This window comes from Blennius ocellaris (assembly GCF_963422515.1).
Source record: "Blennius ocellaris genome assembly, chromosome: 18".
Taxonomy (NCBI): domain Eukaryota; kingdom Metazoa; phylum Chordata; class Actinopteri; order Blenniiformes; family Blenniidae; genus Blennius; species Blennius ocellaris.
The window spans coordinates 21,841,928-21,869,848 of record NC_137667.1 but is presented as its reverse complement, the minus strand read 5'-3'; the positions used below and the strand labels follow the sequence as shown (position 1 = coordinate 21,869,848).

The following is a 27,921-nucleotide window of genomic DNA, read 5'->3' as shown; positions in this document are numbered from 1 at the left end:
TGTGTGCAAGGTTGAAGCATTACGCTCTAGTGCAAGATAGAGCATTCTCATCATCGGGATGACCTTTGACCCCGACACTCGCCTCTCTTCAGACAACTCCACTGTGGCTTGATGGAAAGGAGCAAGCACAAGAAGTGTTTCTCCTCTGATGTTCTGCTCACCAGCTGTCAGTGGAGTCACATCTGTCCTGAGGCCAGAGGTTCCACACTGGTTCCTCTCATCATGGAGCCTTGACAGCATTTCATATGTGCTGTTCCAGCGTGTCGGCGCCTCATTGGTGAGTTTCAGGGTAGGTCGTCCCATCTGTTGCTGCACTTGAGCAAGCTTCTCCTTGGCTGTTGTGCTTGATCTAAAGTCTGTGACAATGTGCCGAGCTCTGTGTCTACTGGATGTAAGTGTGGGGATCTGATCACATGATCTTCTAACAATACATTTAGACTATGTGCAATGCAAATTGAGTGCCGGATTTGGAGCCGTCTCGTGGCTGCAATCATGTTTGGTGCTGCGTCGCTCACAAGACACTTTACTTTAGTGGTTCTGGCCCAGTCCTCCATCACGCCCCTTTGGACTTGGGCCAAATTGTCAGCAGTGTGATTTTGTGGAAAGTACGGCACACCCAACACAGATGTACACAACTGCATGTTCTCATTAATGTAGTGACAAGTAAGAGCCAAGTAAGCCTCCATGTTCACAGATGTCCACATGTCAGCTGTTCTCCTCGCTGCCACAGCTTGCTGGACTTCCATCTTCACTCCTTCCCGTTCCTCCTCATACTTTTGGGCCACCATTTGTTTGACGGTCTGAAAATTACACCAAGTGAAACCAAACACAAATGAATATATTTACGTTCAAGATTAAATAAATTGGATATATCAACAATTACTTTAGATAATTTCTCCACAAACCTTGCTGGTTGGCAAAACATATGAGGGCTGAAGGACCTGAACCAGTTCCTGAACCCTTCAGTCTCCAGGATGCTGAGGGGCCGGCAGTCCTTCAGGAGGAAGTTCAGCAGAGCCTCGTCCAGCATCTGCTTCCTGGAAGCTTGAGGGTTAAACATTAAGTCAAGAATAAATTAATAGGAAGTGATTATCAATAAAGGAACTGAGTAAGTTGTAGAATAGCTGTATAGTATGCAGTTAATCCTGGGTGAATCTGGGACTTCATCCTCATGCCGAGCCCTGGAATGCCTCAGCATTGAGGAGGTGCTTTTATTTAAATACGAAAGTTCTGTCGAACAAATGCGACATTTAACCTGCAGAAAATAAGATGAATAGTAAATTAAGAGTCACTTTGAAACGAATTTGAATTCAGATAGATCAAGAGGAAACTCTGAGAACAGGATGAAACAAGAAGGATTAAATTAACTCAAAACAAATACCTTATTTTCCGATATGACATCAAAATGGTCCCACACAAGAAACCTTTCTTTTCACTTGAGGCTGCTCCATAACTCCAGGTGAATTTGACGCTGAACCGCAAAAGATCCGAGATTCTTTTGGCAGATGCATCCCGTTGACAGATGCACTTCCTTATCAACACAGTTTGGCGTCACTGTCAGTTCCAAACACTTCCTGTATCGGTCACGTGACTTTCTCCAAGCGACACGCGCACCGACGCAGGGTTTGCTCTAGGAGCTCCACGTATGTGCCGACGCGTCGGTGTTGCCGGACCTTCACTAGTCTGTGGTCGACAGTCAGCCAAGCAAGATGTTCATGCATTTCTCGCAGAACAACCAAGAACCCGTCTTGCAGCCTTGTTTTGAGCTACTTGTCATTTTCTCAGTAGACAGTTTGATGCAGCAGCCCAAACTACTGAACAGTCATCTAAATGACATTAAACCAATGTACAGACAACACCACTAAGTAACTGTGAATTAAGAAGCGGTGCATATTTAGCTGCTATGGCAACAGCTCTACCCATTTTGAGAACAACGTTCTTGATGTGATCAGACCATGACAATGTGCAATCAAGCCAAAGTCCCAGAAGCTTCATTGTTTTCACTTGTTGTATAGTTTGACCATTTACTGGTATATTCAATTTTGGATGTTGTGATAATCTATACTTGGAACACATTATACCCAATGTTTTTGATATATTTAGAATAATATTGAATAAGTTGATTTGTTTCGATCCAGCTAAATAATTTGCTGATCTCACAAGACAGAACCTGATTAATCTGAACACGTAGGAGCTGCATAATAAAGAGTAGAATCATTGGCAAACTTAGTCAATGTAGCCTTACTGAGTTCATACAGTTTATCATTCGTAAAAATTTAAAATAACTGAGGTACGAGGCAGCTTCCTTGAGGGACTCCACAGTCCAGGGACTTACTGTAAGATAATGCACCATTAAAATAAACTCTTTGCGACCTCTCAGACAGAAAGCTCTTCAACCACTTGATAGCAGAAGAAGCAAAAGCTAATAAGATTGGAAATCAAAATGTCATGGTGGATCACATCAAATGCAGCACTGAAGTCAATAATATTGTTCCCATTCACATTGAGTCATCAATACAATCAAATACAATCTTTTCCCATACTTTAGTCAGAACAGGCAGAATGCTAATAGGCCTACTATTGGAACCACAGACAGTTGATTTGGTGTCTTTGAGTAAAGGAATGATCTTTGCCTCCTTCCAAAGCTTTGTACACACACCATTGATCCCACATCTGTTGAATATGTGACACATTGGTTTAGAAATATGTGCAGCCCATAATTTCAACAGCCGACTATCCAAGTTGTCTGAACCAGCAGACCCACCAATAGTCAAAGATCTCAGCAACATTTCCACCTGCACAACATTAACCTGATGACATTCAAAATTACACAGTTTATCCTTCATCATAGATTTTTTTATCAGCTCATCAGAGTTGGAATCAACAGTACAATCATTTTCTTTCTAGTTTGGAAACCGTATTAACAAAATAATCATTGAAATAATTTGCAATCTGTGGCTTAGTTCAATAAACTCCATTCAATTAAACAAAAGAAGTACAGGTAGATTTTTTCTCCATGATTTCATTGAGTACATTCCACATTCTCTCTCTGTCTGTACCACTGTCTTTTTCACTTTGTTCACCTTGGTCACATGATTCCTTGAAGTACACATCAAACATCCCCAGAATAGGGCCCTTTCAGAATAGTCACTGGCTAGTTTCCAGTTGGGGGCCCCAGAGACGGCAGATATCAGCGACACAACTTGAAATCCCTGGAAACATGTCAATGACATGTTGGGAACCTCCCTAATGGGGCCCCACTACTACCCAGCATCAACGCAATGAAAAAAGGAAGCATACAAATCTCAGGGCACATGAAACAGAAAGAAAAGAAAAACAAGAAGAGGATTAAAAGACAAAATGTTATAGTGGTAAATGAGTGTGTAAGCTGTGTCTGTCAAATTAGTGTTAGTCTCACTCCCAGACACTTTGTCCCAAACTCCCAGTCCTCCACCAAACACCAGAAAGTTCACTGCACATTGAAGTCTGTAAATTGAATCCAGCCATTTTGTTCTAAACACTTTCATAAAGTGTGTATATATGTATATAATAGTCATTCAAATCTGACAGTAGCAACACACTTCTGTGGTATGACAAACATAGAGCACATATTTATTCTTACTTTACACCAATTTAACAGCTTTATTTTAAGAAGAAGTCCAGCTTTGCTTACACAGAATGTCATGAGTCTTGTTGTTCCAGGAGAGGCTCACAGGACCAGCACTGGTTTCCATAGAGACAGATGTTCAGAGGTCCTGAGATATGGAAGATATTGTGGCTGCATTTGCAGAAGCCGAGGCCTGCAAACAGCAGTTTTAAGAAAAAACATTGCACTACAAGTGGGCGATAGATAAAAGACCAAGTTCTTCCTTTCCACTTCAATTCCTTGGGTTTCTTTTGTTTGTTTGTTTTGTTTTGATTTTTACTTGGTTGCATTTTTATCTTACTTAAAATTTTGTAAATTTCAGTGGTTTGTTTTTCTGGCATTAAAGTATTGTGTGTAGAGTTTGAAATATGTATCTTATATGTTAGTTATTTAACAAAGTCTTTCTTTACTGATGTCATCTTGGACTTCATTCATCATTATTCTGGGGCCCAGAGAACCCATAGTCCTTCCTACCTCGGGCCCCCAGGGGTATTGCAGTTATCACAGCGCTGTTAGCTGCAATGCATCATGGGGGTTTCTGTGAGTCGCTGATATTATAACAAACTTGTCTTCTGATGGTGTGGAGAAGCCAAAGTACTAAAACAGCAGACCAGGAGCTCCAAACACACACAGACAGGGTTCATCCCAGAATGAAATGTGGTGAGACCAGACTGCTGGTTTGAAGCTTTAATCACTGTGGAGACGTCCCACAACGTCTCTGCCTTCAACTAAAATACACATTACAGACAGAAAACAGACGTCAAACTTTGTGTGAGATTCCCCTGGAAACTCATACAGTAAATGATCACCACTGTACTGTGAGCAGTTGTAATGTGTTCTTCCTGTTGTGTCCAGGAGCAGTGAAGGATCATCAGGGACTCTTTTGGGGACCAAGACTCCAGAGTCCTGGTCGGATTCTGTTGCAGGACCAACACACTCAGCGCTTTCTGATGGCTGCAGCCATTCTCTAAAAGACGTCTGCTTGTTGTGCAGCTGCATGAGTGGCGTCTAAATCACCTGTAAAATGCTGTGATCTGCTCCAAATTTCACACGTGTGACCAACTACCCTGATGGAACTGCTGGTGACGGCCAAATGACGCTTCAATGAAGATTCATAAACCACGTTCTAGATTTCCTGGCTCCACCAGATGGCGCTCTTGGTTTGCAGATATTGATATATTGATATTGCAGATATAGAATTGTTGAACAGACACTGCCATCTAGTGGCTTCAGAAAATAAAGGCAGTGGTTCATGAACTTTTACTGAAGCTTCATTTGGCCATCACTAGTAACTGCACTCAGTGACAATTCCAATGAATTCTCACTCACCTGAGAGGAGCTGTCAATCAAACTCTGACCAGTTAACCTGTATGTCTGGACTTTGAAAATAGCCCACCCCTCAACTCCTTCAAAGTAAAAGTCCTTGTCTATTGAAAATGACTCCTAAAACCTTAAAAAATAAAATTTAGGAGTTTGCTGGATGAGAGCGTAGCTGGCTTTCAAAATAAAAAAACACAATGTCATCCTAATAAAAGTCCTTGTGAATTAAAACTTTCAAAATGTTAATAATTATGATGACAGATTTAAAACATGGCTGTTGAAAGGATTCACTAACAGTAACTCATTTTTCCACAAGGCGGCGCTGCAAACGTTTGATACTCAAAGCCAAAAACATGGGTTGGTCTCTGGAGAGTTTTTCAGCAAATCGAGCACTATTTCAATCAAAGTATTAAAATGCCTTCATGTGACTAAGGGCTCTTGCACACATTGATGTCAGTAACAAAATCATTGTCCCTTAACAAAATAGTTTCCAAACTATCCAGCAGCATCGTGTGGAGTCAGGGTGAGAACACCTACTAGATGACAGAGAAATGGAAAGAGAAGGGTGTTTTATTGTCACTGAGGAGAAATGGGATCACATCTGTGAAATCCAGTGGGTCTCATCTGGCTCAAATACATGGCGTCAATTCTGTTGGAAACACAAGGTGTTTTTCATCACACCAGAATAAAAGATATACAATAATAATACCAGGGAAGTGGATTTGTATGTTGGAGGGGTGGTATCACAGGGGCAAATCATTTCCATGTTTTGGGGAGCTGTCAAACTATCATTTGAAGCAATCTATCTTGGTAACAGAGAATTGGTCGTTCTTAACAATAGAGACAAGAAACTACTTTACATTCTGTTAGCAGCAAGTAAAAAGGCAAATCACCAGAAGATGGCTCAAGCCTGAAAAACCAACAGACGAGAAGTGGATCAACATTGTGCATGACCTCTACTTCATGGAAAACATTTCTTCTCAGCTGAAATTGCAAATATACTCATTTTATAGAATCTGGCCAAAATGGGCAGAATATGTTAAGCCTATAAGATCTGATTTTGTGTAATTTTGATATAAACACTGCTAATTGCTACTGTTGATAATGCTATGTGAACCAAACGTGTATCCAGCCTCTCTATTGCTCGTTTGTTCCAAGTTCAATAATGTAAAAATCAAAGAGCAAAATCACATGACTTTTATGAAAGAAAATCTGTAACTGCGTGTCTCTTCTATAAAAAAATAAAGAAGAAAATAAAATTTTGGTTTTGAAATCTATATTTGATCAATTTATTACTGGGCCAGAGGCCGTGGTGGGGCCAGAGATATATGTTGGGTTTATTAAAAATAGGCAAAGATTTCATATTATGCGTGTTTTCAATATAATATATGAAAAAAAATAACTGCAGCGACATAGCCATGCTATCCTTGGATAGCCAAGCTTTTGATAGAATTGAGTGGGGCTTGTTTTTAATGTGCTCAAACATTGTGAATTTGGCGTGAACTTCCAAAAATGGATTAAACTTTTGTACACTGAACCAGCCGCTCAAATACTGCAGAACAACAATGTTTCCAAACCATTTGCTCTTCGATGATCAACTAGACAAGGGTGTCCACTCTCACCTATCCCATTTATGATGGCGATGGAACCCTTGGCTTACGGCCATAGGAGTCCATCGTGGTATCTCTGGTGTGACTATCGGTGGCAAAGACCACTGTCTATCATTTTACACGAATAATGTAATAATCTTCTTCACAAATTTGAAAGACAGTATTCCCCAATTAGAAACCTTAATTGGGAGCTTTGGAAATACCTCTGGATGTAAAATAAAAATTTTAAAATCAGCTTTAATAACATTAAATGAGAATGAACGATTGCAGCGCCTCATTAATACACCATTTACAATAGTTTTATGTACCTGGGAGTCAAAATCGGTCCCAATGTAAAGCAACCAAACTCCCCCTTGAACTGCTACTGGTGGGTGAGTTTGAGTACCCCAATGATCCTCGGAACTATGTTGTTGGAGGGCTTTATGCCCCCCAGTAGGGTCTCCCAAGGCAAACAGGTCCTTGGTGACGAGTCAAACTAAAAGCAGTTCAACATACCTCTAAGAGAAAAAACCAGAGGAGGGAGACGTCGCCTGGTAAGGCACAGCCGGGGCCCCACCCTGGAGCCAGGCCTGGGGGAGGGGCTCATTTGCGAGTGCCTGGCGGCCGGGCTCAACCCGAAGGGACGACGCAGGCCCCTCCTCCTCTTCCTCCTGTGAGCCCACCACCCACAGGGGCTACAGTGGGTGGTGGCTGATCCGTCTCTGTAACATCGCGTGGCGGTCAGGGACAGTACCTCTGGACTTTGGCAAAGTCCAGAGGTAGCTTTTAAATCAAAGCTGAAAACTCACTTTTTTAAGTTGGCTTTTAACTCTGTCTAGGGCAGTGTATTTTATTCTGTATGCTCTGTTTTTATGAATCTCTGGAAGGCTTCACCAACCTGCAGCACCGCCGCACCTCCCACAGTCAGTACATGTGTTTTATTTATTGTTTTTATGTATTATTCTCGTATTTATTTCTTAATGTGTTGGGTTTTTTTTTAAAATATATATATAGCTTTGTTGTAAAGCACTTTGGATACCACTAGGTGATTGTAAAGGGCTATAGAAATAAAGTTTGATTGATTGATTTGATTTGAAACCAGGGTGCTGGTCCTTCTTTTTAAAAAGGGGAATCGGAGGGTGTGTTCCGACTACAGGGGACATTGGACCAGCTCTATACCCTCCACCAGGTGCTCGAGCGTTCATGGGAGTTCGCCCAACCTGTCCACATGTGTTTTGTGGATCTGGAGAAGGCGCTCGACTTTGTCCCTCAGGACGTCCTGTGGGGGGTGCTCCGGGAGTATGGAGTCCGGGGCCCTTTGTCAAGGGCAGTTCGGTCCCTGTATGCCCGGAGCAGGAGTTTGGTTCGCAGTAAGTTGTACCTGTACCCAGTGCACGTTGGCCTCCGGCAGGGATGTGTTTTGTCACCGGTTCTGTTCATTACCTACATGGACAGAATCTCTAGGTACAGTCAGGGGCCGGAGGTGGTCCGGCTCGGGGACCACAGGATCTCATCACTGCTTTTCGCAGATGATGTGGTTCTGTTGGCTTCATGGAACCTGGACCTTCAGCGTGCATTGGCGTGGCGGTTTGCAGCCAAGTGTGAATCCACTGGGATAAGGATCAGCACCTCTAAATCCGAGGCCATAGTTCTCGACTAGAAAAAGGTGGCTTGCCCCCTTCAGGCCGGTGGAGTGCCTTCTTCAAAAGTGGAGGAGTTCAAGTATCTCGGGGTCTTGTTCACGAGTGGGGGGAATATGGAGAGTGAGCTCGACAGGCAGATCGGTGCAGCGTCGGCAGTTATGTGGACGTTGTATCAGTCCGTTGTGGTGAAGAAGGATCTGAGCCAAAAGACCAAGCTCTCGATTTACTGATCGATTTTCATTCCTACCCTCACCTATGGTCATGACCAAAAGAACGAGATCCTGGATACAAGTGGCTGAAATGAGTTTCCTCCGTAGGGTAGTAGGAGGCCTCAGGACAGACCTAGGGCACGCTGAAGAGACTATGTCTCTTGGCTGGCCTGGGAATACCTTGGGGTGTCTGATAGCTACCACATCCAGGAAACATAATAGCTCTTGTCTGAACTGAACTTGTGCAGAATAAAATCCTAATTCCACATTGAAAGGTACAGAAACAGAGCTGAAACACAGAAACAGAACTGACAGCCGTTGTGTTTCTTCATCTGAAGCTCTGAACAAGCTTTCACTCCTTTGAAGGAACAAACTCCCCCGAGCATGTGTGATCAGAGGGATCGTCTGTAATGTGAAACATCCTGGTTCAGTGTCACGCTCCAAAACTGTTTCATATATAACTAAATATTTACCAGATGATTCCTCACCTGAGTTCAGTCTCCTCTTTCTCCTGTTATCTACCATCAACTTTCACAGTCCACAATACCCATTTTATCTAATAAACCCCAAATCTGTAAGTGTCAGTGTAGAGGCTAAGGCAATGCGTAAACCACTGAGATGTGACAGTGGGATTATTTGATTGAAGTGCTGATTGCTGTTGGGTTGGCTGAATGAAAGTCCAAGTCATCGTTCACTATAGAACAACTTGAGCCACATTTCACATACTTAAATTAACACAAAATGGTGACCCCTTCAATACTTACAGACATATGTCTTTCTCAGAGTGAGATCGACAGGCGGATCGGTGCAGCGTCTGCAGTCATGTGGACGTTGTATCGGTCCGTTGTGGTGCAGAAGGATCTGAGCCAAAAGACCAAGCTCTCGATTTACCGGTCGATTTTCATTCCTACCCTCACCTACGGTCATGACCAAAAGAACGAGATCCTGGATACAAGCGGTTGAAATGAGTTTCCTCCGTAGGGTAGTAGGAGGCCTCAGGAAAGACCCAGGACACGCTGAAGGGACTATGTCTCTTGGCTGGCCTGGGAATACCTTGGGGTGCCACTGGAAGAGCTGGAGGAAGTGTCAGCGTATGAAGTCTGGGTAACCCTGCTCAGACTGTTGCCTCCACGATCCGGCCCTGGATAAGCGGCAGATAATGGATGGATGGTAAACCAACTGATTTCCATAAACTATGTCCTCCTGGTGGACAGAGTGAGGGAGATGTTGAAAAGGTGGGCACTGCTGTCCATTGTCATGATTGATCGTATAAATACAATTAAAATCAAAACATTTTGCATTCTTTTTTTTAATATCTTTTTCAATGTCTCCCCCTTCCATTAGAGGAAACATTCTTGCATAAGATGAATGAAATATTAAACAAATTCATCTGGCATAATGAAAAGGTGAGACTTTGGCTGAGACTTCTCTATCTACCATATGAGAGAGGTGGGCTTCAACTTCCTAAGTTCAAATGGGATCCTTGGGCTGCCCAGCTACAATCAAGGATGTGTTATTTCTCAGAGACTTCAACTCCCACTTGGGTAAATATAGAACAAGTGTCAATATTTGGACTTTCTCTTAATCTCTATTTGTATTCAGTCACTGTCAAATAACTAACTAGACAAACAATCCCTTTCTTAGGAACTCAATCTGGCACTCAGCTCATCAGCATGTTGGTGACTCACCTGTACTGTCACACTCTCCCCCATCTGGGCCAACAGTATTTTTCAAAGCTGGGAGAGCTGACGGCGGATTCAAAATGTGGTTCAGCAAAGGTGTTAAAAACATTTCAAAATTATATGAAAGCAAACTACAGACTTATCATGAACTGTGTAAAAGATTGAACCTTTAAAAAAACCCTTTGCAATTTAATTTAATTTAATTTAATTTAATTTAATTTAATTTAATTGTGCTACAATAGTACACTGCAAAGGTCTGTTGTTTTGTATTCCTACAATTGTATTTCTCTTTTATTTTATTATATTATTATTACTGATTACGGATATTATTAGGGACCTCGCCAACGGGTGGGCCCTAGGCCCAGCCAACGGCAGGTCTCTTTTGGATTTCGTCGTCGCCAAAAGTGCGGGCCCTCCGAAGGAGGGCCCGCACTCATCCAGGACCTCCCCTGACCCTCTCACAGTGGCCGCGCCCCCGAAGGGGGCGCGGCCACTACTTGGTGGCGAAGTTGTAATTGTTTTTCGAATGTTTTTTCTTTTTCTTATTATTAGGGACCTCGCCAACGGCTGGGCCCTAGGCCCAGCCAACGGCAGGTCTCTTTTGGATTTCGTCGTCGCCAAAAGTGTGGGGCCTCCGGAGGAGGCCCCACACTCATCCGGTTGCTCTCATGACCCCCTCAGAGTGGCCGACGCCCCCGGAGGGGGCGTCGGCCACTACCTGGTGGCGAAATTCTATATTGTATTTCGAATGTTTCTTCTTCTTATTAGGGACCTCGCCAACGGCTGGGCCCTGTGCCCAGCCAACGGCAGGTCTCTTTTGGATTTCGTCGTCGCCAAAAGTGTGGGGCCTCCGCAGGAGGCCCCACACTCATCCAGGCCCTCTCCTGACCCTCCCAGAGTGGCCGACGCCCCCGAAGGGGGCGTCGGCCACTACCTGGTGGCGAAATTATATATTGTTTTTCGAATGTTTATTATTATTTTTTGGTTCGTTTTTCTTTCGCGCCGGGATCCCAAATTTCACCCCCTAAACACGCTCAAAAACTCACCAAATTTGGAACGCTCGCCAAAAGTGTGGCACGCCACAATCTCACGTCAAAAAATTCCAGGAAAATCCAAAAATGGCTCTCTAGCGCCACCTAGACACACTAAATCGCCCGCCACGGTCCGCAGGAATGTCGTACAGAAATGTCGCGAATACGAAACTTCTTCGTCTACTCGAGCCCTACGACTCACGCGCTCTAACTTTTGACCTAACTCCAACAGGAAGCCGGCTATTTGCCTTTCAAAGTAAGGTGTTCGCCCAAAAAAGGCAAAAAAAGGCCGAAACGGAAAATCTAAACCATCATAGGGCGAAGGTCGTATCGGTTAAATTGAGATATACAAAAATAGAGGAGATTGTTTACTACAAAAATTTAGAGGGAATTTTTCTTACCTAGTCCAGTTTAATTTTTATTAGCCGTCCAAGCTCCCCACCCCCTAATCGCCTTTTTGGCTCCTGTCATCCATTAACATGGGGAAACCGAAAATTCTCCCCCAAAATCAACGATTTTAAACTCCCCGAACTACTCTTAACTGTTTGCAAACCGTGACTCTCAGCCACAAACCGAGGGCATCGCCATGCCCGCGAGACCCTGCCGAACAAGAGGATGTAACATATGTGGGGAAAATTCCAAAACAAGTCCCCAGAATGACGAGTTAAAGCAACACAGTAACATTTTTCTCGTCCGAAATCTTAACACTATAGCGGATGGAGCCAAATCTGCCGTTCCTGCCAAACAGCGCCCCCTGGTGTCCAAACTTTACCTCTGACTGCTTCCAAACCCACACAGTATTAAAGACGACAAAAATTCCTACAAAAGTATGCTACTTTTATCCACATACTCCCCCGATAAGTATAGATTAAGAGCAGTTGTTCGCAAAATCTTCTAATATAATCCTCTCTGCCTCACTCTGACGTCAGAGTGTCCGCGCTCGGCGCAGCTGTGAAATTCTCCACTGTGATTGGTCAGTGCATCACTCCATATATGGGCAGCTTCCTGTAGCTTCAGGCTCATCACTGCTGTGTGATTGACAGCCTGTCATATCCTGCAGTTTGACCTGAGAGTGACCTCACCAGTCATTCTCAGGTCAGGTTACTCTCATGTGACCTGACCTCACTCTCATGTCTCATGTTCTCCTGTCATGAGGACATGCAAAACCTGTACGAGGCTTGGCCTGAGACATGTAATTCATGTCGGTGAAAGTTTGTGAAAAACCTTTATTGCATCATTCACACCGCCGACAAAGGCCGGGCCTCCTAGGCCCGGCACTCCACCAGGTCACTCTCATGTCCCACACTGACCTCCGTAGGAGGCCTGGCCTGAGGCCATATAATTCATGTCGGTGGAAGTTTTTGAAAAACCGTTATTGTGCCATAAGTGCTGTGTCTTTTACACTAGAATTGAAGTAAGACCACATTCAGGATCGGGGCCATCTGGGGAGTACCCAAGACACATTTTCAGGCAGCTCGGCTAGCTTGCGGCTTAGCATGCCTGTTAGCATGCGAGCAAACATTGTCGGATTGAGCCGAAATTTGGTAGGTAGCCTAATGGGGTTGCCGCGATCACAAATCACTAGCTAATTAGCTGATTTTGACGCAGTTTTTTCAAAATAAAAGTCATACAAAATTTTTTTTTTTTTTTTTTAATATTTAAGCAAATATTTTGAACCGTTCATAGCCACCCCCCCGACGGGCAATCTCGAGGTCCCGACCAATGCTGCTTGCAGCTTTAATTATTTTTCCGCTTTCTTTTCCGTTGCGCTCATATTTGACCCCCTAGACACGCTCAAAAACTCACCAAATTTGGCAGGCTCGTGAAAAATCGCATAGAGCCGGTGACCATGTCAAAACATTCCAGGAAAGTCCAAAAGTGGCTCTCTAGCGCCACCTAGAACATTTCAATCGCCCGCCACGGTCCGTAGGAATGTCGTAGAGAAATGTCGCAAATACGAAATTTGTTCGTCTACTCGAGCCCTACGACTCACGCACTCTAACTTTTGACCTAACTCCAACAGGAAGGCCTCTATTTGCCTTTCAAAGTAAGGTGTTCACCCAAAAAAGGCAAAAAAAGGCCGAAACGGAAAATCTAAACCATCATAGGGCGAAGGTCGTATCGGTTAAATTGAGATATACAAAAATAGAGGAGATTGTTTTCTACAATAATTTAGAGGGAATTTTTCTTACCTAGTCCAGTTTAATTTTTATTAGCCGTCCAAGCTCCCCACCCCCTAATCGCCTTTTTGGCTCCTGTCATCCATTAACATGGGGAAACCGAAAATTGTCCCCCAAAATCAACGATTTTAAACTCCCCGAACTACTCTTAACTGTTTGCAAACCGTGACTCTCAGCCACAAACCGAGGGCATCGCCACGACCGCGAGACCCTGCCGAACAAGAGGATGTAACATATGTGGGGAAAATTCCAAAACAAGTCCCCAGAATGACGAGTTAAAGCGACACAGTAACATTTTTCTCGTCCGAAATCTTAACACTATAGCGGATGGAGCCAAATCTGCCGTTCCTGCCAAACAGCGCCCCCTGGTGTCCAAAGTTTACCTCTGACTGCTTCCAAACCCAGACAGTATTAAAGAGGACAAAAATTCCTACAAAAGTATGGTATTTTTGTCCACATACTCCCCCGATAAGTATAGATTAAGAGCAGTTGTTCGCAAAATCTTCTAATATAATCCTCCCTGTCTCACACTCTGACGTCAGAGTGTCCGCGCTCGGCGCAGCTGTGAAATTCTCCACTGTGATTGGTCAGTGCATCACTCCATATATGGGCAGCTTCCTGTAGCTTCAGGCTCATCACTGCTGTGTGATTGACAGCCTGTCATATCCTGCAGTTTGACCTGAGAGTGACCTCAGCAGTCATTCTCAGGTCAGGTTACTCTCATGTGACCTGACCTCACTCTCATGTCTCATGTTCTCCTGTCATGAGGACATGCAAAACCTGTACGAGGTCTGTCCTGAGACATGTAATTCATGTCGGTGGAAGTTTGTGAAAAACCTTTATTGCATCATTCACACCTTCGCACACTGCCGACAAAGGCCGGGCCTCCTAGGCCCGGCACTCCACCAGGTCACTCTCATGTCACACACTGACCTCCGTAGGAGGCCTGGCCTGAGGCCATATAATTCATGTAGGTGGAAGTTTTTGAAAAACCTTTATTGTGCCATAAGTGCTGTGTCTTTTACACTAGAATTGAAGTAAGACCAGATTCAGGATCGGGGCCATCTGGGGAGCACCCAACAGACATTTTTAGGCAGCTCGGCTAGCTTGCGGCTTAGCATGCCTGTTAGCATGCGAGGAAACATTGTCTGATTGAGCCGAAATTTGGTAGGTAGCCTAATGGGGTTGCTGCGATCACAAATCACTAGCTAATTAGCTGGTTTGGACGCAGTTTTTTCAAAATAAAAGTCATAAATTTTTTTATTTTTTTATTTTTTTAATATTTAAGCAAATATTTTGAACCGTTCATAGCCACCCCCCCGACGGGCAGTCTCGAGGTCCCGACCAATGCTGCTTGCAGCTTTAATTATTATATTTTTTTTCACGGATAAATCCCTCATTTTGACCCCCTAGACACGCTCAAAAACTCACCAAATTTGGAAGACTCGTCAAAAGTGTGGCAATCTATATTATCACGTCAATAAATTCCATGAAATTCCAAAAATGGCTCTCTAGCGCCACCTAGACACATTTAATCGCCCGCCACGGTCCGTAGGAATGTCGTACAGAAATGTCGCGAATACGAAACTTCTTCGTCTACTCAAGCCCTACGACTCACGCGCTCTAACTTTTGACCTAACTCCAACAGGAAGCCGGCTATTTGCCTTTCAAAGTAAGGTGTTCACCCAAAAAAGGCAAAAAAAGGCCGAAACGGAAAATCTAAACCATCATAGGGCGAAGGTCGTATCGCTTAAATTGAGATATACAAAAATAGAGGAGATTGTTTACTACAAATATTTAGAGGGAATTTTTCTTACCTAGTCCAGTTTAATTTTTATTAGCCGTCCAAGCTCCCCACCCCCTAAACGCCTTTTTGGCTCCTGTCATCCATTAACATGGGGAAACCGAAAATTCTCGCCGAAAATCAACGATTTAAAACTCCCCGAACTACTCTTAACTGTTTGCAAACCGTGACTCTCAGCCACAAACCGAGGGCATCGCCACGCTCACGAGACCCTGCCGAACAAGAGGATGTAACATATGTGGGGAAAATTCCAAAACAAGTCCCCAGAATGACGAGTTAAAGCGACACAGTAACATTTTTCTCGTCCGAAATCTTAACACTATAGCGGATGGAGCCAAATCTGCCGTTCCTGCCAAACAGCGCCCCCTGGTGTCCAAAGTTTACCTCCGACTGCTTCCAAGCGTACACCGTCTTAAAGAGGACAAAAATTCCTACAAAAGTATGGTATTTTTATCCACATACTCCCCCGATAAGTATAGATTAAGAGCACTTGTTCGCAAAATCTTTGAATATAATCCTCCCTGGCTCACTCTGCCGTCAGAGTGTCCGCGCTCGGTGCAGCTGTGAAATTCTCCACTGTGATTGGTCAGTGCATCACTCCATATATGGGCAGCTTCCTGTAGCTTCAGGCTCATCACTGCTGTGTGATTGACAGCCTGTCATATCCTGCAGTTTGACCTGAGAGTGACCTCACCAATCATTCTCAGGTCAGGTTACTCTCATGTGACCTGACCTCACTCTCATGTCTCATGTTCTCCTGTCATGAGGACATGCAAAACCTGTATGAGACCTGGCCTGAGACATGTAATTCATGTCGGTGGAAGTTTGTGAAAAACCTTCATTGATGCATCATTCACACCTTCGTTCACGCCGACAAAGGCCGGGCCTCCTAGGCCCGGCACTCCACCAGGTCACTCTCATGTCACACACTGACCTCCGTAGGAGGCCTGGCCTGAGGCCATATAATTCATGTCGGTGGAAGTTTTTGAAAAACCTTTATTGTTCCATAAGTGCAGTGTCATTATCACTAGAATTGAAGTAAGACCAGATTTGGGATCGGGGCAACCTGGGGAGTACCACACTGAGATTTTCAGGTGTATCCGCTAGCTTGTGGCATAGCATGCCCGTTAGCATGCTAGTAAACATTGTTCGATTGAGCTTAAATTTGGTAGGTGGCCTAATGGGGGTGCTGCGGTCACAAATCACTAGCTAATTAGCTGGTTCTGACGCCGTTTTTTCAAAATAAAAGTACTAATTTTTTTTTTTTTTTTTTTTACTTAAAAAATTGTCTTTTTTATTAACCGTTCATAGCCACCCCCCCGACGGGCAGTCTCGAGGTCCCGACCAATGCTGCTTGCAGCTTTAATTTTTATTGAAATTTAAGATTTTATTTTGATCTTCAATTTATAGCTATTTTCATATATGTAGACATATATTTCTGCTAGGGTTGGAGGAATATTGTTTCTTCATTTGTTCATGAGAAAACCTTTCAAGTCTTGCGGTATCTCACAGCATCGCACCATACTCTTGCAGCATTAATTATTAATAATTTCTGATAGCCAAACTGCTTATAAAGTCGATTCCCAACACAATGGTATGCTGGTCCGACACCAGTGTTCCCACCAACAGTGTGGCTATAAGACACATTTGTGAATGAGCTCCATTTAAATAGTTTAACCAATTAAATGTTCTCCACTTTAACAACAAGATGCCATCATGCCACATTAATATCCAGTCAAAAAATACTGAAAAACATGACTGAAGCAGCAGAATGAACATGTATTTATCTCTGGTGCACGGTGTACTAGGTGTCAGCAAGTTGTAGGCAGGAGAACTCTATATGGGGGAACCTTTCTTTGTTGGTTAGATGTTCTACCCAGAAGGAAAATAATGTTTCTGATTACTGAGGTGTGTACACATCTGGATGCTTTCGACAGTTGAGCATGACTGGACACTACAAGTTATAGATGTTAATAAAAAATCAAGGTGTTCAATAGTAAATGATGACTTTCATTCAGCCAACACAACAACAACCAGCACTTCTATCGAGTAATACCGCTGTCACATCTCAGTGTCCGATGCCAATAGCTTTACCAATTAAATGTACTCCAATTTAACAACAGGTTGACTTCTTGCTGCACAAATCTCCCGTGTAAAACAACAACAAACAAAAAAAACCACAAGCAAAGAGAAATTGCCTGTTTTTCACTTTATTTTGATCACGAGGTCTTTCTATGTCATTTTGTGTTCACATCAGTGTGTTGGGGAAAGGATTTCAGGAGTCTTTATGAAATGATAAACTTGGAAATAATATTCATCCCTGCAGCCACAGAGAAACACCCAGGCTGACACACTGCTAACTGGTGTCTGATAGCTACCACATCCAGGAAACATAATAGCTCGTGTCTGAACTGAACATGTGCAGAATAAAATCATTATTCCACATTGAAAGGTACAGAAACAGAGCTGAAACACAGAAACAGAACTGACAGCCGTTGTGTTTCTTCATCTGAAGCTCTGAACAAGCTTTCACTCCTTTGAAGGAACAAACTCCCCCGAGCATGTGTGATCAGAGGGATCGTCTGTAATGTGAAACATCCTGGTTCAGTGTCACGCTCCAAAACTGTTTCATATATAACTAAATATTTACCAGATGATTCCTCACGAGTTCAGTCTCCTCTTTCTCCTGTTATCTACCATCAACTTTCACAGTCCACAATACCCTTTTTATCTAATAAACCCCAAATCTGTAAATGTCAGTGTAGAGGCTAAGGCAATGCGTAAACCACTGAGACGTGACAGTGGGATTATTTGATTGAAGTGCTGATTGCTGTTGGGTTGGCTGAATGAAAGTCCAAGTCATCGTTCACTATAGAACAACTTGATCGTTCATTAACATCTCAAACTTAGTGTCCAAAACATCCAGATGTGTACGTGCCTCAGCAATCAGAAACAACTTTTCCTTCGGGGTAGAACACCTGACAAACAACAAAAGGTTCCCCCATATGGAGTTCTTGTTCTTGTTTGGATACGATGGATCAAAGAATAACTGCCCTTATTGCAAGAGAGCCAGAAGTGGAACCAAATGGAACACAGCTTGACAGCAGTAGAAGTCGTTGTCAGAATGGATTTCTCAGCCCCTCGTGGTTCATGGACACTGGCAAGCGCACTGGACTTGTCACCAACAATGCTTGACATGCATGTCGGAGGGTTCAACTAGTCAAGGTGGTAAGGCAGGTTTACACTTTCGAGGATGCCAGACACTGGTGTTGGGATCTCACAGGACCACAGAAAGTTTGTTCATTTCTGGATGTAGAGTACGCAGGCGGAAGGACGGCAGCAGGGAGGTGCTGCACGGCGAGGAGGCTGGCCGAGGACGCTCGTAGAGGAAGCTGAGGAGCACAGCAGGGAGAGCTGCGTGGCGAGAAGGCTGGCCGAGGACGCTTGTGGAGGAAGCCGTGGAATGCCTTCACACATGTTACTCCGACAAGGGACACAATCTTCTGGCACCGGACCCGCCTCCCTGCAGGGTTTAAGAAGTGGGAGTAATTGTCACGGATATGGACAGGACCCAAGTGCAGGACTCTGGAGGCAGACTGGGTTCAAGCAAGTCTTTTATTCTTAATGACAGCACAGACTGATGATAGCAGGTTGCTCCTTGACGTGAGGAGTGCAGCAGACTCGATTCCAACGCCCGGGACAAAACGGACGAGACCTGGACGACTAACAGACTGGACCGGACGGACGGACGGGACATCTAAAACAAACAAACCAACACTGAACAAACACACAGACAGGACATATATAGAGAAGGGTGATCACAGAAAGTGGTCACAGGTGTGGTGCTGGAAGCCCAGACCTATGACCCGCCCACTCTTAAAGGAGACCTCAAGCCTAGTTCCTGACAGTACCCCCCCTCCACGACCGGCTCCAGACGGCCCAGGCATCTCAGGATGCTGCCTGTGGAAGTCTCTGACCATGCCTGGGTCCAAGATGTCTCTAGCAGGTACCCAGGCACGTTCCTCAGGCCCATACCCCTCCCAGTCAACCAGGTACTGAAAACCCCGCCCACGCCGGCGAGCTGCCAGGAGCCGCCTGACTGAAAAAACCTCCTCACCCTCTACAATACGGGGGGGAGGAGGGGCTCTTGAAGAGGGAACCAGGGGGCTTTCCCGGGCAGGTTTAACCTTCGACACATGAAAGGTGGGGTGCACACGAAGCGAGCGGGGCAAACGAAGGCGGACTGCAGAGGGGCCAACCAGCTTAATTATTGGATACAGTCCAATGAACCTTGACGCCAGCTTCTTTGCGTCAGAGCGGATTGGCAGGTCCCGGGTGGAGAGCCACACACGCTGACCAACATCATAAGTTGGTGCGGGAACCCGGCGCCGGTCTGCAAGCCGCTTGCGCTCTGCAGAGCATTGCAAGAGCTTGCCTCTGGCCATAAGCCAAGCGCGCTTGCATCGCCGCACCATCGCCAGAGCTGACGGGACACTAACCTCCGATTCCAGGGCAGGGAACAGGGGAGGTTGGTAACCATACACACACTCAAAGGGAGACAGACCAGTGGACGAACAGGGCAGGGAATTATGGGCGTATTCTACCCAGACCAACTGCCTGTACCACGAAGCCGGACTGTCAGAGACCAGGCAACGAAGGATGGACTACAGCTCCTGGTTCACCCTCTCTGTTTGGCCGTTAGATTCTGGGTGGTACCCGGACGAAAGGCTGACCGTAGTACCCAACAGCCTGCAAAACTCCCTGCAAAACCGAGACACAAACTGAGGACCCCTGTCCGAGACAATGTCCCGCGGGAACCCATGAAGACGGAACACGTGTCTCAGCATGACCTCTGCCAGCTCCTTGGCTGATGGGAGCTTCGCTAGGGGCACAAAGTGGGCCATCTTGGAAAACCGGTCCACTACGGTGAGGATGGTGGTAAACCCTTCTGCGTCCGGGAGACCAGTTACAAAATCAATGGACAGGTCTGCCCATGGTCGGGTGGGTACTGGGAGCGGCTGCAACAGACCCGAGGGACGAGACCGCAAGGTCTTGTTACGCGCACAGACAGGGCAAGCCCGGACATACTCCCGGTTTTCCCTGCTCATCTCTGGCCACCAGAAACGCTGTCTCGCCACAAACAGGGTGCGCTGAGTTCCTGCGTGACATGACAGCAGGTTCGTGTGGGCCCATTGAATAACACTAGACCGTACTGGGGGACACACAAACAGGCGGTTGGGAGGACAACCTGGCGGCACCGTCACCCCCTCCAGAGCCCGCCGAACCTGCTCATCAATCTCCCACGTCACCGCCCCCACCACACAGGTCGGAGGTAAAATTGGCATGGGGGAACGAGGAGCAGGATCCGGCTCAAAGACCCGGGAAAGGGCGTCAGGCTTCACGTTCTTAGACCCCGGCCGATATGAAACCACAAAGTCGAACCGGGTGAAGAACAGCGCCCACCGGGCCTGCCGAGAATTTAACCGTTTGGCCGACTTGATGTACTCAAGGTTTCTATGGTCGGTCCATACCACAAACGGGTGCTCAGCGCCCTCCAGATAATGCCTCCACTCCTCCAACGCAGCCTTGATGGCCAGGAGCTCTCGATTGCCGATGTCATAGTTCTCCTCAGCCGGGGTCAGCCGCCTGGAGAAAAAGGCACATGGGTGCAGCTTCCCATCCTTACTGCTGCGCTGAGAGAGCACTGCCCCAACACAGACATCTGACGCGTCCACCTCCACCACAAACTGCCGTCCCGGATCTGCCACCCTAAGCACGGGAGCTGAGGTGAACCTGGCCCTGAGCTCAGAAAACGCCTGCTCAGCCGAGGGACCCCAAGAAAACGGGACCTTGGGGGAAGTTAAGGCATGTAGAGGCGCCGCGACAGAGCTGAATCCCCTGATAAACCGCCGGTAGAAGTTAGCAAACCCCAAAAATCGTAATAATTGCTTGCGGCTACCCGGGGTCGGCCAATCCGCTACAGCCCTGACCTTCTCCCTGTCCATCTCCACCCTCCCCTCTGAGATGACGTGCCCAAGAAAAGAAACGGTGGGAGCATGAAAAACACATTTCTCGGCTTTGACAAATAAGTTGTTGCTGAGAAGACGCTCCAAAACAAAACGAACATGCTTGACATGACTGGCAAGATCCGAAGAAAAAATCTAAATGTCGTCGAGGTAAACGAACAGAAACTTATTCAATGCGTCTCTCAGCACATCATTGACGAGATTCTGGAAAACAGCGGGAGCATTGCATAAACCGAAAGGCATCACCAAATATTCGTAATGGCCAGAAGGTGTGTTAAATGCCGTTTTCCACTCGTCCCCTTGCCTAATCCAGACCAGGTGGTAAGCATTGCGCAAGTCCAGCTTAGTAAAGACCTTGGCTCCCTGCAGGCGTTCAAAGGCCGAAGTCATAAGGGGTAGTGGGTAGCGGTTTTTAATGGTTATCTCATTGAGGCCCCTGTAGTCTTGTCCTTCTTCTCCACAAAGAAAAATCCCGCCCCTGCAGGGGAGGACGAGGGTCTGATTATCCCAGCCTCTAAGCCAGACTCAATGTAATCTTTCATGGCCTGATTCTCAGGTTGTGAGAGCGAGTAAATGCGACCCTTGGGAGGAGTGGTACCTGGCAATAACTCAATGGCACAATCATAAGGACGATGCGGTGGCAGGGATGTTGCCTTCCCTTTGTTGAACACCTCCCTTAGATCGTGGTAGCAGCTGGGAACTCGCTCGAGGTCCGGATACACAGGAACCTCCACAGCTGCAACCTTAACTCCAGACACTGACCGACAATGCTCAGAACAATCCCCTCCCCAACTCAAAATAACCCCCGACTCCCAGTCAATATGGGGCTTGTGCAAACATAACCAAGGAAGGCCCAGGATAACTTCTTTGCTGCTCAACTTTCGTGTTGGTCGTGAAAGAATGGATGTGAGGAAGAGGGAGACCGGGGCTCGGGACTTTGCATCGCGTCAGAGCTTTCTGTTTGCAGCATAGTGTCAGCACGCCGGGGGGTGCCTGGTCTGTCTTTGCATCGTGTCTGTGGTTTCTGTTCAAACGCGTTCTCTCAACGGTGGTCAGCACCGCGACATCGCAGCTGCATCACGGGGACGGACCGAGGACGTGATGCAGAGATGCTCGGAGCCTCCGTGTTCTGGCACGGAGCTGCAGGAGCGAGATCAGCGCCGGAGTTGCTGCTCCTGTGTTTGAGCAGAAAGCTCAGTGCTCCCGTGTCCCGGAGCAGCGCACCGGCACGCTCGGGTGCGGGGCAAGTTGCCGGAGCGTTCGCTCTCTCAGGACAAACACGGAAGTTGTGGCTGCAGCTCTGCGGCTGCAAAAAATAAAAGTTAACTAAACAACAAGTACAAAGTGGAGGATGTAAACAACAACAGAGGATTCATAAGATCCTGATCTGCCGCCAGGCTGAGACGACTGTTATGACGTCACACATCTGTGGAGCTCTTAAGCCCCGCCTACTTTTTAAGCTCCTTGCTGCGGTGGAAACGGGTACTGGATTTGGCTCCGGTTATGCTTTACCATACCGCTCCGTAATGCTCCGTAATGCCGTCCCTGCATTTTTGTGTGGTGGAAACAGAGCTCAAGCGTCCCATCTGGTGGAGTCAGAAAATATAGAAAGAGGTTCATGAATCTTCACTGATGCTTGATTTGGCCATCACTAATTGAGGCCTCCACACTCACCACCTTCACCCAGTATGTGAGCTGCCCCACCCGAGAGGAGGGAATCCTGGACCTGCTGTGTGCCAACATTAAGGAAGCATATAGCAAACATTTTATTTTCTGACCTTAGTGAAGTAGCAAGAGGCGATTGATAGACTCCGTGTAGTACGAAGATGTCTGTGGCAGAGAATCAAGAGGACTCCAGCAAAATGTCCCAAGCAAGCACCAGCGAGGAGGCGGGCAGCCAGGAAGAGCAGACAACCCTCGTATATCTCTGACTGCACTGGAAGAATTTGTATAGATGTCTGGATCAAAAAACAACTGTTTTCAAATGCGCTGCAATATCATCGTATTATCTGTTCCATGAAACACATTAATGCTCATTAGTACACATTTCATGTAGATCTTTAATGTATTGGCATTTTTACTGAAACACTTTCATTTTCAATGGGCATATATGAGACCGAAGGTAGCCTAGTGCATCCCACATTAAGATAAGATAAGATAAGATTCAACATTAACATTTAAATATAACATTAAAGTCATTACGGCATTTAGAATAATGTTGGTTTTGTTGGAAGGTGTTGCAGTGCACCACAGGCCCCTCTGACTGGTGGCCTCAGCTGGTTTTGTCCTTAATGTTTCGTTATTTTTTTATGTTTATTACTTTTACTTTGGTACTTTAAGTAGTTTAACCCTTCTACTTGAGTAAAATGCTTGAGTTGATTGTTTAACTTCAACAAAAGTATTTTTAAACCCCAGGATCCATACTTCTGCTTGAGTAATGCATGTGAATACTTTTGTCAACTCAGGGAGCAACACTGTAAAAACTATTTCAATCTGGGTTTGATGAATTATTTTCTGTTCTGTTCCTTTCAATTCTACAAAAGGGATTATTTAACTCACTTATATTTTTCAGGTTCACGAGTTCGGATGCTCTATGACATGTTTGGTTGTGCAGGAACTGGTATATTTGTGTAAAGATCTTTGATTTCTGAACAAATATGAAATTAATTAGAGAATGTCAACAGTCTTGTGATGAATAAAGTACACACTGCAGGCAGTGAGACCAGAGTGCCTCATGAGGGTACAAAAACCCTTCTTTCCCCTGAGAGACACCACAGAACTTCAACAGGCACAAACTCATCTGATCACACAAAGGTAAGAACCTGACATTTCATTTAGTGCAACATTGCACCAATTTATCTTCTTATGAAACTGTTTTGTTCACCTCAGGAGAGTCGGCAACGTCAGTCCAGTTCAAAGAGTGTGTTTGAAATCTGACATAAAACTTTATTCTTTGATTTACATCCTGCAAACTGTGACAAGTTGTGTATTTTCACACAGATGGAGTCAGGTCTTCGTTTCATCCTGCTGGTGATCGTTGGCCTCTTGGCCACATCAGTGGTGAGTAAAATCTCCTGTAAAATGTTTTTTTAATCTGTCAGAAAATTGAGCTGCAACATTCATGAATCACCAGAGTATTTCTTAATATTTGCAATATAATGAAGTCCTCAAAACAGAATCATAATCAACCATTCTGATAATCATATTTTTCTCTTGACAGGAGGCAGATAATGGTTTGTATTTCTCTGATCTGTAACTTGCACATATAATGCTGTGGTCAGGATTTCTTCATGCATTACCGGTTATCTCATGATATGAAACTGTTCTGCAGATGACTGTAAGCCTTGTCCACGGTCGTGGTCAAAGTTCGGCCAGCGCTGTTTCCGCTTCTATTCACAACCTCTTACCTGGATCGAGGCAGAGGTGAGTTTAAAAACAGCTGTTGCTCTGATACAATGTGGGATCAGATGTGTGGCATGTATGCACTTCTAAAACTTACCACTGGTAAGCTTTACTACTGAGTGGTTGTTTTCTGATCACTGTCTTTGGTCCAGGCTACCAGGATTATACTTCATGTCCCAGTTGTTATCAATGTTTTCAGTTTAAAGCTCCTGTCAGTGTTTCTGATATTAGTTAAAACAATAGTTACTTTGGACTGTTTTCCATCACATTTTAACTCTGTCATCACACTTTGTCTTTTCTACTCAGAAACTCTGTCTCGCTTTTTGTGGAAACTTGGCATCCCTTCATAATTCTGACGAAACCAAATATGTCAGGAATTTGATCTTTAAGGCGACCAACAAACACACCTCAAGCTGGCTTGGAGGAAACGATGGAGTGCAGGTTAGTGTTTCAGCAAAATAAAAAAAAATGTTTTTAAAAAGTAAAAAATACAGGGTTCCAAGGTAATGCTGCAGTCAAAAGTACCAGTAAACTCTCCTTTAATCAAAAGTGATATGGTAATATACACCAGAGTGAATCTACTTCCATGGATTTTCTCCATAATGTATTTGTAGTAAGTATAAATGTGAAAATAAAGAAAGGTTTCTTTTAAGACATTTACATTTTTCTTCAATGCTTTGTTCATCAACAACTAAATGTACAAGCTTTGAGCTCCTATGACAATGTCTGTGTGAACACATATGAGCTCAATGAGCTGGCTTGTCTCTGGTTCCTGCCTCTGGTCTGCCTCTGGGTTCCTCAGGACCATCGTTAGGTGAGGTTCCCCAGGGCCGGACTCACGGTGGCCAGAGGGACAAAACACCCCCCACCCCAACTAGAAGATCTCTGTTGTAAAGCATCATGCTGGTGATGAGTGGAAACTCAGTCTTGAAGTGGTTTCTTTCAGGAAGGGAAGTGGCTATGGTCCGACGGCTCCAAGTTTGATTTCAGCGGCTGGGGACCCGGGGAGCCAAACAACCAAGGAGATGAGGACTGTATGGAAATAAATTTCACAGGTAAGGACTCTACATTCACTGTCTTCTTCTGAAGGAATCCGCCTCAATTCACAAATGTACATGAGGGAAACCAACTCTGAGACTCATTTAATACAGGATCGCCTCTCATCAGCAAAACCACTTTTCTTGAAGGGTAAATCTTTGTTCAAACTCCAGATTGACTCGATTAATTTACATTAATGTCTGAGGTGTCATCAAACAACAATGAGATGATTTGATAGCATGGCCCCAGGCCTTCTTGTGTGGAGTTTCCTTGTGTGACCATGGTTTTCCTCCCAATCCACCATCAAATATTTGTCACTGGTTTTGACACATTGAGAAGTTTGGATTCATAATGATTAATGTTTGCTGCAATTTGTTTCTCTGCTGATTGAAACTGTTGATAATAAGCTTGATGCGCATTGTTTCTCTTTCTGCAGAAAAGGAATACATCAATGACAGTGATTGTACTCAGAAAAAGCCTTTTGTCTGTTCGTTGGACCTGTAAAGATGCTCCTGAAGCATCAATGTGTCCAACCTCAGCGTTGACTCTCCTGTCCGCTGTCGGGATCTGGACTTCAACATAACCAATAAATATTTACTCTGCAGCAAACTGTTGGACTGCTTTGTGTTGTCTTCTTCCAAACAATCTGATGAGTTCTGTCAACAAATACAGTCAATCAACACTGTGTTCCCAAAGAATATTGTCTTATTGTGGAAGTGGAGAAAGATGAGATAAATGAAAATGATGCCGTGCAAAAGGTAATTTCTTCTGAAACTAAAATTAAAAAACAATGTGCTTTCACTTGAAATGTATGGAAAACTCTAAATCTTTCTTGAAATGTATCAAATTAATTATATATTTAATCTATTATTATTTAATAAAGTGATGGTGAAATCTAAATCTTTATTGAAATGTATTAAATTAATTATATATTTAATCTATTATTATTATTTTATAAAACTATGGAAACTAAACTTTAATTGAAATTTGCTATTAAATTAATTATGATAATTTTTAATCTCTGGCTCTCTCTCTCTCTCTCTCTCTCTCTCTCTCTCTCTCTCTATTACAACAAACATCTGCTGCTTATCATCAAGTGCAGCTTATATATGTTTTTTTCTATTAAAATTTAGCAGTAAGGCTTCTGACAGACAGAAAACAGTACAGAAACACTGTATTACAATTATTTCATAAAACTATGATAACTCAATCTTTATTGAATTTTTTTATTAAATTAATTAGATGTATTTAATGTATTATTTAATTTAATAAAAATATGACAAACTAAATCTATTGATTATTGCTATTAAATTATTCTTTTTCTAATCATTTAATATCTGGTTATCTGTTTTAATAAAGTGTAATTGTGGGTGAGCAATGACAGGTGGGGGTCTGGTGCCTCTTCTCTTCCAGAGGGGAAGGCTTGAAATCATTTGAACTCTACTTGTTGCAGAGAGGCGATGAACCCTCTGAGGTGATGCTCCACCTCTCTGGCCCTGAAGGAGCAGCCGCCCTGATAGGTGGAGGAAAGGCTGCAGACTGTGCCCAGTGTTGTGTGAGGTTAGCAATGAGCTTGACCTCAGGGACCCCCACCCAGCAGGTCCTGGTCCTGACATTAGAAACCCATACTACAAAGTCCAGCACCTTGCCTTTTGGCAGTTATTTCTTCAGGCAACAGTCTCTTCTTCTCAATCATGCAAATCAGTCCCCCCCCCCCCCCAAGCCACACAAAAAACAATGTTACAGGTTTTTCATGTGATGTCAAGTCTCAGAGTTGCTGTATCATTAGAGACATTAGTTCAAAGTCCTAAGGAATTTGACCAACTGTGTCTAAATATCATTCAATATTTATATATATACTTATACTAAAGTTCACTTACATTTAGACTATACTTTTACTGTACTTCTCAGAAGTATACTTCACCAAGTAAATTTCAAGTACATTAAAAAATAGGCTATACTATTATCCTAATATGTATACTTAAACTAAAGTTTACATTTAGATAGTACTTGTACTTGAGTATATCTTATTAAAAGTTTAAATATGACAAGGTATAAATCATTTGACTCCAGCCCATTTGATATATGTTCACATTTACTGGATTTGTTCTGTACTGTAATATATTGTAAGATGATTCACATCTTATCTATCTGATCTCCGCGGAGCAACTTGTGTTATTGCTGAGCTGCTGCTTCAAAGCTGCAATCAAAAATAAAGGTGGAAACAGTTCTAATGTGTGCTCTACTATGTTACAGCTTACTATAAAAGGTTTGTTATGTGTTTTATGATATTTCCACTTTTGTGATCACAACAGAAAGCTCCACAATGAAGTCAACCCGTCTCTCCTTCA

The 27,921-nt window shown here is 44.3% G+C and overlaps 1 long non-coding RNA gene across 1 annotated transcript; it reads left to right on the top strand.

The window, feature by feature from the left end:
* The first annotated feature begins 24,848 nt into the window (after nt 1-24,848).
* On the top strand, nt 24,849-26,143 carry LOC308143027. Its single transcript, XR_013937013.1, has 3 exons — nt 24,849-24,973; nt 25,479-25,587; nt 26,007-26,143. It is a non-coding gene; the product is annotated as an uncharacterized lncRNA (long non-coding RNA).
* Nucleotides 26,144-27,921: the final 1,778 nt, after the last annotated feature.